The sequence below is a fragment of the Belonocnema kinseyi genome, chromosome 8 (assembly GCF_010883055.1).
Source record: "Belonocnema kinseyi isolate 2016_QV_RU_SX_M_011 chromosome 8, B_treatae_v1, whole genome shotgun sequence".
NCBI lineage: Eukaryota > Metazoa > Arthropoda > Insecta > Hymenoptera > Cynipidae > Belonocnema > Belonocnema kinseyi.
In genome coordinates, this window is record NC_046664.1 from 36,839,744 (window position 1) to 36,850,875 (window position 11,132).

General features: G+C 27.0%; 1 protein-coding gene across 5 annotated transcripts in view; it reads left to right on the forward strand.

Annotated features, from left to right (window-relative positions):
* LOC117179173 overlaps nucleotides 1–11,132 on the forward strand; it is a 116,062-nt gene that overhangs the window by 21,270 nt on the left and 83,660 nt on the right. The window contains exon 2 of one of the 5 annotated variants that reach the window (XM_033370894.1): nucleotides 5,266–5,344. The exons of the other annotated variants lie outside the window; for them this stretch is intronic. The gene's annotated coding sequence lies outside the window, so the exon portion shown is untranslated. The remainder of the gene's footprint in view (nucleotides 1–5,265; nucleotides 5,345–11,132) is intronic. 5 annotated transcript variants of the gene reach the window in all.

Here is an 11,132-nt window from a genome sequence, read left to right on the forward strand (position 1 = left end):
TGGATCAATCTGAAAAATCTCTATCCCATCCACACACTACTCCTTTCCCCTGCCGAGTGAGTCACGCCTACCCCGAAAGGGAAATGGCTTAATGATGTAATATGTTTATATTTTATATCCGATTATATCGATATTGAATTCTTTATAACGTCATTACCATGCAAATCATAACAATAAAAACATAACACCATAACAATCAAAATCCAGAACGGATCATTACGGATTACGGAGATCCATTGCGAATCTCTTAAAAACAAAAAATTGCATATTTTTGAAAATGATCAACTTTTTGAACTTTTGTCTAATTAAAAAAATTTCATGAGATTAGTTTCGAAATAAATATATTTTATATCTAATAGAAATTTGGATTGATATTTCTTAACCTATTAGCAAAATATTTCTTTTCCTTTTTTTGGAAAATTTTGAAAAGCATAGTTTTTTGAATTTGTATTGAATTAAAAAAGGTCATTAAGATAATTTGCAATTCTTTTTGCAGTGACGAATTTAAATTAAATTTCCTAATCTATAAAAAAAAATTTTTTTCTATTTTTCTGAACATTTTAGAAATTTTCAAGAGTATATAACTTTTCGAATTTTCATCGAAATCGAACAATTTTATTTTGATAATTTGCAATAAATTCTTCTGTCTATCTATAAGAAACTTTTAACAAAATTTATAAAATTTGAAAAAAAATCAAATTCTTAAAATGCTTTAAATTTTTTAATTTTGTTTGGAAATATCTGCTTAACAAACTTAATTTTCATTTTGGGAACTTTAAGAAGTGTATCAAAGGCTGACTCGATTGGACAAATCCTTCAAAAGTTAGCGTGGCTACAACATTCAGGTAACCATATATACTGACAGACACACACCCACAAAATTTTCGGATTGTGCGAGTGCCGAAACTTAAAGATCCATTAAAAAGCAGAGATCGAAAATTTGGACGATTACATTACACTCTCATGAATGAGAATCTAAAAATTCTTCACGAACTAATGATATTGATGACTCACATTTATAAATCGTTTAAGCAAACACATGATGTAGTTAACTTAAAAATGTTGGAGGTAATTAATTAAAAAGGAATAATTTTGACAGGTTTGAAATTTATAATTGATTTCACGGTTTACGTTACATTATAAATATTATAAAAGCCTAATAAAAATAAAAATAACTGGTATTAATAACAGAATTTGTTGAACAAATGTTATATTTCTTAAAAACTTGAATTCAAACTTATATCGTTTTTCTGTATTTCTGAACAAAAACAAATAATTTTTTTGTTATTAAGAAATATAGTAATATATATAATAACATGACGTTTCAAGTTGATGTGATATTTAAATATCATGAAGTCACGCAGCTAATTCAAAGAATTGAAAATCCATAAATTGCGGATATAGTTGTTAGCTATTTCAAAAACCAAAATTATTTGCTTGAAATATATTTTTGTTTTGTTTATTTGACTTTTAAGTCCTTTTCTGTTTGAACCATGTACATATTTTCCTTGCATTTTGTTTGTCTCTTTCCATTGTAATTATAGAAAGTGTGTGTAACGTTTAGACATGAGCAAAAGGATAATTACTGACATTACCACAGTAAAAATCTGCGCCTTAAAATATCTTCCCTAGCTTTCTCTCTATGAGCATCCGGACACAATACAATCACAAATGGATTAATTGTAATTAGATGGTAGGTTCCACACCAGCAAGATCAGTGGTAAAACTCGAGGTCGTGGAAACACGAGTAACCAATTATTTTTTAATTATTTAAATTTGTATTTAATTATCTACATTAATGAAATAAAACATTGCTACAAACAGTAAAGTCAATTTTGAAGTTGAAAATGTATTTAATTATTAATCTTTTAGACGCTTTATGTGAATTTTTTTAAGTTTCTATCATTCTATACCTGAGGTTAACATTTTAATTGGAAATTGAATTGCTGCCAACTTTTAATCTTTTTTTTTTAGTACTGAATACTATCTTTCGAGTTTAAAAATGTTAATTTTCTATTTGTTCCAAATGTTCAATTAAGAAATTTTTATACGCAAAATGCTTCATCTTTCTTGAAGGCTTGTTATATCAAATATTTTAATTATAGTAAAGTCAAGAGTTACTAAGTGTAAGAAACAGCTAACAGTTTTGAAAATTTAAAAATAAATTGGTATGATTATTAAAAAAAAAGTCTTAAAGTGGTAAATGTTTTCTTTTTCTAGGGACCATCTGTAAATTACGTAATGCAATTTTCAAATTTGAATATCATTGAATTTGAATATCATTTCCTGTTTGAATTTGAATTCTTTATGCTTTTATCTACAGCAAAAGATAACAATATAAAAATAAAGTTATCACATATAAAATGATAAGCCCCGAGTTTTAATTAACCGCAGATCAAAATACTATAAACATTCCTCTTGCATGAGTATAAAGTCTAAAGTAATTATAAAATAGCCCATAGCAATTTTTTAAATTATATTTTTGTATAAAAAGAATTAGACTAACTTGTTTTTACTTCTCTTGTATTGAGAGCGCGATAATTAGAAAAGGCAATAAAGAATCGATATACATAACTAATAACTGGAAGCAAGACGATGAGTAATTGTAAAAGTATTGTTAGATTCTCTGCACTGGTGAATATAAATTTATAATGAAGGATAGCAGGAATTTTCTACTAATCAAGCCTCGAGTATAATCTGAGTGTTATGGTTAAATATAACTCGTCTCACATAATATTATTCGGTATGGTCGAAGGTCAGGGAAAGCCTAGAAATCAGGAAAAAGTCAGGGAATTTTATTGGTCAGGGAATGTCAATGATTTTGAAAAAAATCTTCAAAAATCAGGGTTTTTGTGTAAGAAGTAGTTTAAATAATTACCAAGGATAATAAATGTGACATTTTTAAATTTTAATTTGAAATTTTATTATTCCGTTTATAAAAGATTGCACGTTGAAAATGGTACAGGATTAACATTCTGGTTTCAGAATATTTAATGGTCAGAGAAAATTAAAAATCGGTTAGGGCAAAATTAAGGAATTTTGAAAATGGTTGAGGATCCAACTGTTTTATTGAAAACTCGTATTTTTTAAGTTGAATTCAACTTTTTTGATAGAAGTAATATTACATTATTCGTTGAAAATTCATATTTTTTGGTTCATAATTAATCTTCTTGGTTTCAAATAAATTTTTTTGTTAAAAATTCATATTTTAGGATTTATAATTCAACTGTTTTACAAATCTTTATTGAAAATTTGTCTTTTTGGTAGAAAAATAAATAATTTTAGTTAAAAGTTCATCGTTAATTGAAAATTGGACTCCTTTCTTTATTTTTTTGTGTAAATTAATTTTTTTAATGAAAATTTTAATTTTCCAAGATTTGTTAAATATGAATTTTGTTTAGTTGAAATTCAACTATTTTGTTAGAAATTGAAATTAAATTAAATTGTACTCTTTGGTTGAAAATTTAACTATTTGGTTGAAAATACGTTTTTTTTTGTGTGGAAATATCATCTAGGATCAATTTTTTCGTTAATAATTCTTATTTATGTTCAAAACTGAACTATATTCTTAAAAAAATTTTTTTGCTTGAAAATTGAAATATTTAGTTGAAAATTAAACTGTATAGTTGAAAATTATCTTCTTTTTTTAATTCATATTTTTGGATTAATAATTCAAGTACTTTACAGGTTAATCGTCTTTTGGCTAAGAATACTTAGTTAAAATGTTTTTTGGAACATTCAACTGTGAAGTTAAAAATATAAATATTTGGTTTAATATTTGTCTATTTGGAGAAAAATTAGTTCTTTTTTAATAAAGATAGTCTTCTTTCTTGTTGAAAATTCAACTTTGTTAATAAAAATACAATTATTTTGTTGCAAATGCAACTGTCTTTAGTTGAAGTTGAATAGTTTTTGGTAGAAAATTCGACCATTTGTTTGAAAATTTATCTTTGTGGGTTTAAAATTCAACAATTTAGATACAAATTGAATTATTTTGTTGAAATTTTAACTATTTTGTTAAGAAGTCATCTTTTGTGATCGGAAATTTAACTGTTTTGTTAAAAATAAATCCATTTAGATTGAAAATTAATCTCTTATGGTAGAAAATTCATCTTTGTTGATTGAAATATTTTTAATTTTAAGTTTAAATGTTAATCTGAAATATTGTTTCATTCCATTTATGAAATGTTTTATGTCAAAGATGTTACAAGATTAAGATGCTGGTCTTTAAATATTAATGATCAGGGAAAATGAAAGATTGGTCAGGGAAAAATCAGGTAATTTAAAAAAAGAAGTTTTTCCATTTTTCTAGCATTTTTTAAGTATTATTCCGAATATGTTTGAGAGTGAAGATTCGAGTTAATGTCGAGAGGGCAAATGAATTTTTATTTAATCTCATCAAGGACAGAAATGCGTCACTCATCGACAGAAATACTGATGTCGATATTGCTCGCAATAAAAATCATTGTTAAATTAATCATATATGTATTGTATTCTCGTATTTGTAAATCATATATTATTTATAATAATTTTGTGTGAAGAGAGCGTAACTGTAACATAATTGTTCCATCTGGACAAGAATGGAATTCTCCAAATGTTCGCCATCGGTGCAAACTACAGATGTACCGGGTCTTTTCTTCCTGATGCGTTTTTTCCTCTACTTTTCTATGTTTTTGTATCTTTTCTTCTTTTTCTATTGTTGAGAATAATTTAAGTGGAAGAGGATAACGGTTCAGTAATTTAAAAGATGACGACTCGACTCGTCTGATGGTAGCAGTATAATACACTTTTGCATAAATTTATCTCTAGTTGGACTAATGCATGTTATATTATATTCGTTGAATTGCGGCTCTAGAAAAAAATTCTTATTTTAAAATATATCTTTAATCTTTTAAATTCTAGAACGTGGAAGCTAAACATTTTCAGCATTTATGTATTGCGCGCTTTAGCATTGCAAACTTAAATTTTGCCAATATTTGCATTAATTTAGATTCCTCTTTAAAAGTATCATAAATATAATCAAAGACTAAATCGAATTTTGTTTTAAGTTCAGCCTTTCTAAAATTGCAAATTTAAGCATTTTGCTGCACCTTAAGTCTGAATATTTCTCAATATTTGTAAGGAAATAAAACTTCAAGGAAATATTTCTTTTGTGTTTGGAAATGTTTTGGCTTTGCAATCTTCTTAATATAAAACGTCGGTTCAAATTAAGACAGTTTTAAATGTATTCTGGCTTTTTTCTACATTTTAATTATTATATTCAAGGTGGCCGAAGGTCAGGGAAACCTAAAAATCAGTCAAAAGTCCAGGATATTGAAAAAATTGAAAACTCCAAGGAATTTCGGTAAGAAGCACTTAAAGTAACTGTCAAGAATAATCGGTTATTACACAATCAGTTTTATACACTTTTTTGAATGAAAAGGTTACTCTAGTCACTTTTTTGCAATAAATTAATCCACGGGTTAAATACTATATTGAATGCAGGCCTGTACCAATTTCTAAATTTTCCTGAATTCTTTTGAAATATTTTAGAGCGTATTTTAAAAGATTCCAAAAATTCAAAAAAAATTAAGATATTACAAAAGATTATTAAAGGATTTGAAATGTTTTAGAAGATTCCAAGGGTTGTTTAATAGATTTGAATAATTTCAAGGTATTCCAACCCTTTATTTTAAATTTATGGTATTTTCAATACTTCCAAGGAATTTTCAGGAGCTTTAGACATTTTTAAAGAATTTTAAAAATTTTAGGGAATTTTAAAAGATTTCAACGAATTTTCAATCTATTTCTAGCATTTGAATGTATTCAAAAGGATATCAAATATTTTGGGATATTTCAAAATATTCCAAGAAATTTTCAATAGGTTTAAATAATATTAAGGGATTTCAATTTTTTGAAGATATAATGGCATTTTTAAAACTTTCAGGGAATTCCCAAAAGCTTTAATAAGTTTAAAGCGATTTAAAAAGATTTTAAAGATTTTGAAATCTTTTAGGGTATTTTAAAAGATTTAAAACATTTTTAACAGATTAAAGATTTGTTAAGGAATTCCCAAGGATTTTAATGATTTTAAGCGATTTAAACAACTTTCACGGGGACTGAAAGAATTTCCTATGATTTTTGACGTTTCAGGATATTTTAAAAGATCCTGAAGGATTTTATAAGATTTTTGAAGATTTCATAAATTTTAAGGAAATATAGAAGAGAGGTCTATTGAAGGGTCTCACTGTATTTTATTAGATTCCAAAGAATTATTCACAAAAATGTAGGGGTTTCGTAGTATTTCAAAGATTTTCAAATAATTAGCTCTAGGTATTTCCAAAGATTTTAAATATCATCCAAGGTTTTAGTTTATTTAAGAAGATTCCAATGAGTTTGCAATTAATTTCAATTATTTGAAAGGATTTAAAAGAGGTTTTAAACTTTCAGGGTATTTTTAAAAAATCTCAGTAATTTCTAAGAGCTTAAAAAAATGTTTATAGGATTTCAAAAGCTTTTGGAGGATTTGAAATATTTTAGAAAGCCTTCGAGAAAATTCTAGTTTTAATTTTTAATATTTTAAGGAATTTAAAAACATTCCGTATTTAAAAATATTTTAAGTCATTTCGAAGAGCTTCAAAATGTTCCAAGGTATTTCAAAAGATTTGAAATATTCTAGGAATTTAAAAAGGTTTCAAGGAATTTTTAATAGATTTCAAATATCTTAGGGCATTTAAAAAGATTTCAAGGAATTTTAAGATATGTAAACAATTTCAAGAGATTTCACAGGATTTAATGAATTTAAGGTAATAAAAAAACTTTTCATACAGCTTTAAAGAATTTCCTAGAATGTTATTGGAAGGTATGTAATTATTTTACAGGACCTATAATGTTTTGACGATATTTCAAAAGATTTCATACGAATTTTGAGGAGCTCAGTCATTTTAAGAGATTCTCAAATTTTTTTTTGTATCTGATTTGAACTGAATTTAAATCCACCTTGAATATTAATTATTTAACCTGAATTCTTTTGAATTCTTTAGAATTCTCTTGGATTTCTCGAATTTACTTGAATTCTTCTAAATTGACTCAATTTCACTCAATTTAATGTATTTTTTAAATTCATCCTCAAGTCTCTTAGACTCACCTCTTTTCTGTGAAATTTCTTTTGAATTCACTTGAATTTTTCTTTTATTATTTTAAATTCACTCAAATTTTATTGAAAAAGGGATTTTGTTGAATTTTTCAAATTCTATCCAAAATTATTCGCTTCTCAACTTATGATTTTTTCCGTCTTTTTCCGGTCGGTCGATATTTTAAAAGCTTTTACTCACTGAAAAATCACCCGCTGCGTCCCTTTGAAAATAAAAATCGTCTCTATGCGTATACACGTAAGAACTTCGCCCCCGCAAGGTAAAAAAGAAAAACAGTGAAGGGATGGGAAAAAGAGGGAATGACACAACCCTTAGCAACGAGTCTTTGAAGCATGTGATTAAAGTCCCTAAGCCGCAGTAAAAATTATATTGTTCCTGCTTTCGTTTTTGCCATATGTCGAGATTCGCTATTTTTACGGAAGCACACACTTTTACGAAATTTTTATTTTCGGGGCTCGGATTTTTAATTGCACGGCTTTTTCGACTTTTTTTATTTTTCTGAAAAACGCGACTTTTTTGATTTTTGAGAAAAATGCGATTTATCAACTTTTTCCCGTTTTTCACAGAAGTTCGCTATATGTACTTAGTTTTAATTTTATGCACAATGAAACTTTAAAATTGTAATTCAGGACTAGAAAGAATTGTATCATTTTAATCGAGAACATTAAAAATTGAATAATTTCTCATTAAAGGTCTTAATGCTCGTTCCCCTCTTCCCATTCCCCATTTTTTAAAGACTTCTTTCCTCTCTGTTTTCAAAGAACTTACCCTTTTTCTTTTTTTTTCGCTTAAATACGAACTGGATAAATAAAATTAATAAAAAAATCAAAATTTTTTTATTGAAAGTTCATTATTTTTGATTCAAAATTCGACTATTTACTTGAAAATTTATATTTTTTGGTCGAAAATTCAACTGTTTTGTTGAAAATTCGCTTTCTTGGATAGAAAATATATCCTTTTGAATTAAAAATTTCTCTCTTATTGTTAAAAATTATTATTTTTTGCTTGAAAATTTATCTTTTGGCATTAAAATCCAGCAATTTGGTTAAAAATGTATCCTGCTAGCTCATTGAAAGTTTGAAAATGCAACTGGTTTTTGTTGAATCATAATCCCCTTCAATTTGAAAGATTGGACCATTTGGTTAAAAGTTCAATTATTTCGTTCGAATGTCGTTTTTCTTTTTTGTAAACAATTTAACTGTTTTATTGAGCATTCATCTTGTGGATATAAAATACTTCCTCATGGATTGCAAATTCATATTTTATGGTGGCAATGTAATCTTTTTCGGAGTTTTAACTATTCGGTTACAATTATTTTTTTCATCTGAAAATTTTTGTTGAAAATTCATCTAATTTAGTTGAAAATTCAACTATTTTGTTAAAACTCGTATTTTTTCATTGATTTAAACTCGTTGAACACATATTATCTTTTTGTGTTGAAAATTTAATTTAATTAAGCCATCTTGTTTGGTCAAAATTTAACGGTTTTGTTCAAAGTTCGTCCTTTCGGATTGAAAATTCAACCTGTGGTTGTACAAGTCACCTTTCTTAATTGAAACTTCATTTTTCTTTGTAAATTAATTTGTCTGATTTAACAATTTGCTTGAAAGTTTACCTTCCGTCAGTAAAAATTGTATTTTTTGTTGAAAATTCTTCTTTTTAGGTTGATAAGTAAACTGTCTTTTAACAAATGCGTCGAATAATCTATTAATAGAACTATTTGGCTAAAACTGCCATTACTTTTGTTTAAAGTTCCTATTTTGCTTGAAATTTCTCAACTATTTGCTTGTAAATACAAATGTCTCTGTTGGTTGAAAAATCAAATTACTGTGTTGAAAATGCAATATAATTTGATTGAAAATTTATTTTTCGCGTTTTATTAAAAGTAAACTATTATCGAAACAATATGATTTTTATCTTATTTGTTTTTTAAAGGTTTGTTAGAAATTTATCTGTTTTTGTAGGAAATTCAACTACTTTGTTAAAAATGCCATATATTTCGCATTAAAATTTTATGAATTTAAAGCTTTTCATATTGAATTCATTATTTTGCCCGTAATAATTTTATTTAAAAGAATTGGTTTCCTTGTTCTCTTGCAAAATCAATAAAGAATTTTATATTTAAGTTATACAATTTAAAACCTTAATTAGAGTCATTTCATCATTTAAATGTTCAAGATGATGTGCTGGAAGTTCTGAACGTTCCAATGAACGAATTTTTGTACTGCTGACTTTATAAACTATCAAAGGGCCTAAATGTTTGTTCATTTATATTGGAAATTATATATATTTACTAAAACAAGTTTGTAATGCATATTTTTAATTGTAGTTGGAACAAAATTGACGAATAAAATATAATTGGGAAATAATATTTCGTTCATTTGAAAGTTCAGAACTTCAGATACATTTTAAGATGATTGTTCCTGAGGTTCAAAATTAATGTAAATTATAAACTTCTCTCATTCGATAATAATTTATGTTGACAAGGTTAATAGTTCAGAAAGAAATATTTTAAACTCAGATTCAGAATTCTTCAATCTGAATGATTATTATTTAAGATTTTTTTCAACTTCAAAGTTTATTTTGATTAATGAAAGAATTTTGGAAAACCAATTAGAATTATTTACTCTATAGTCCTAAATAATTCAAGTTATTATATCAGTTATTCAGTAATTTGGTGTTTGATATTGCTTTTTTTCTCATTATCTTTAACATTTTTATGGGATATTTTATGGCATTTTTTTGAAATTCTATGCGACTTTCTTTGTAATTTTATGCGACCTTTTTTCAAGCCCTACAATCGATCCGAGTCCTGTTTTTGCTGGGAAAGCATTACAGTGTGCGTATGAATGAGTTCGTAAAAATGTAGAAGAAGTCGAGTCGAAGGATACGATCTTTTCTGAGTTCAGCTTTGCAATTCAGATATTTTACTACAAACGAGTTGTTACTTAAATGGCGCGAATTCCACCCTTTTACGACTGAACACTCGGATAATTACTCTTTTCTGGAAGAAAACACTGAAACTGAAACTCATGTCACGCTCAGTCTAGTGTCTAGATTATTATGGAAGTAGAGTAACTTTCTTTTATTCTCGTTTTCTTACTGTGTAGGTGTCAATTAAAACTTGATCACTTCGTCTTTAATGAAAGGAAATTTTTATTTCTGTTCTAGATGAATTTTTCGTTTCAAACATTTTTATAAATACATATTTCACACTGTTTCACCTCGCTGAAGATTGCAACGTTTTAAAAAAACGAATTTACAAAAAAAATTTTTTGTGCGAGACGTAAAATTTAAAAGTTTCAGATAGGTCTATTTGATGAAAAAAGGTACCCGCAAAAGTTTCAACCCCCTATCTCATCCGGAACACACTCGTTTTCAATCCCTAACACAGCGAAAAATCGGGAAAAATCCTCTTAACATCCAGACCTAAAATTTTATGCTTCAGAATCGTTCTACTTAAAGTTCAAAGATGATAAAAAAAGTTTCATTCCCCTGTCTCATCCGGAACACCCTCGTTTTCAACCCCTAATATAATGAAACTGAAAAAAATGCTACAAAGTCCCCTAACTACAAGACATGAAATTTTATGCTTTAGAATGGTTTCATCCGATGTCCAAAGACAATGAAAAAAGTTTCATTACCCTATCTGATCCGGAACCCCCCGTTTTCAACCCCCCAAATATTGAAAAATCGACAAAAAATTCCCTAATACCCAGACCTAAAATTTTATGCTTCAGAATGGTTCCATCTGATGTCTAAAGACACTACAAAAAGTTTCATTCTCCTATTTCATCCGGAACACCCCGTTTTCAACCCCCAAAATATTGAAAAATCGAAAAAAAATTCCAAAAGATTCCCTAAAATCCATACCTAAAATTTTATGCTTTAAAATAGTTCCATCTGATGTCTGAAGACACTAAAAAAAGTTTCATTCCCCTATTTTATCCGGAACACCCAGTTTTCAACCCTCAAAATATTGAAAAATCGACAAAAAAT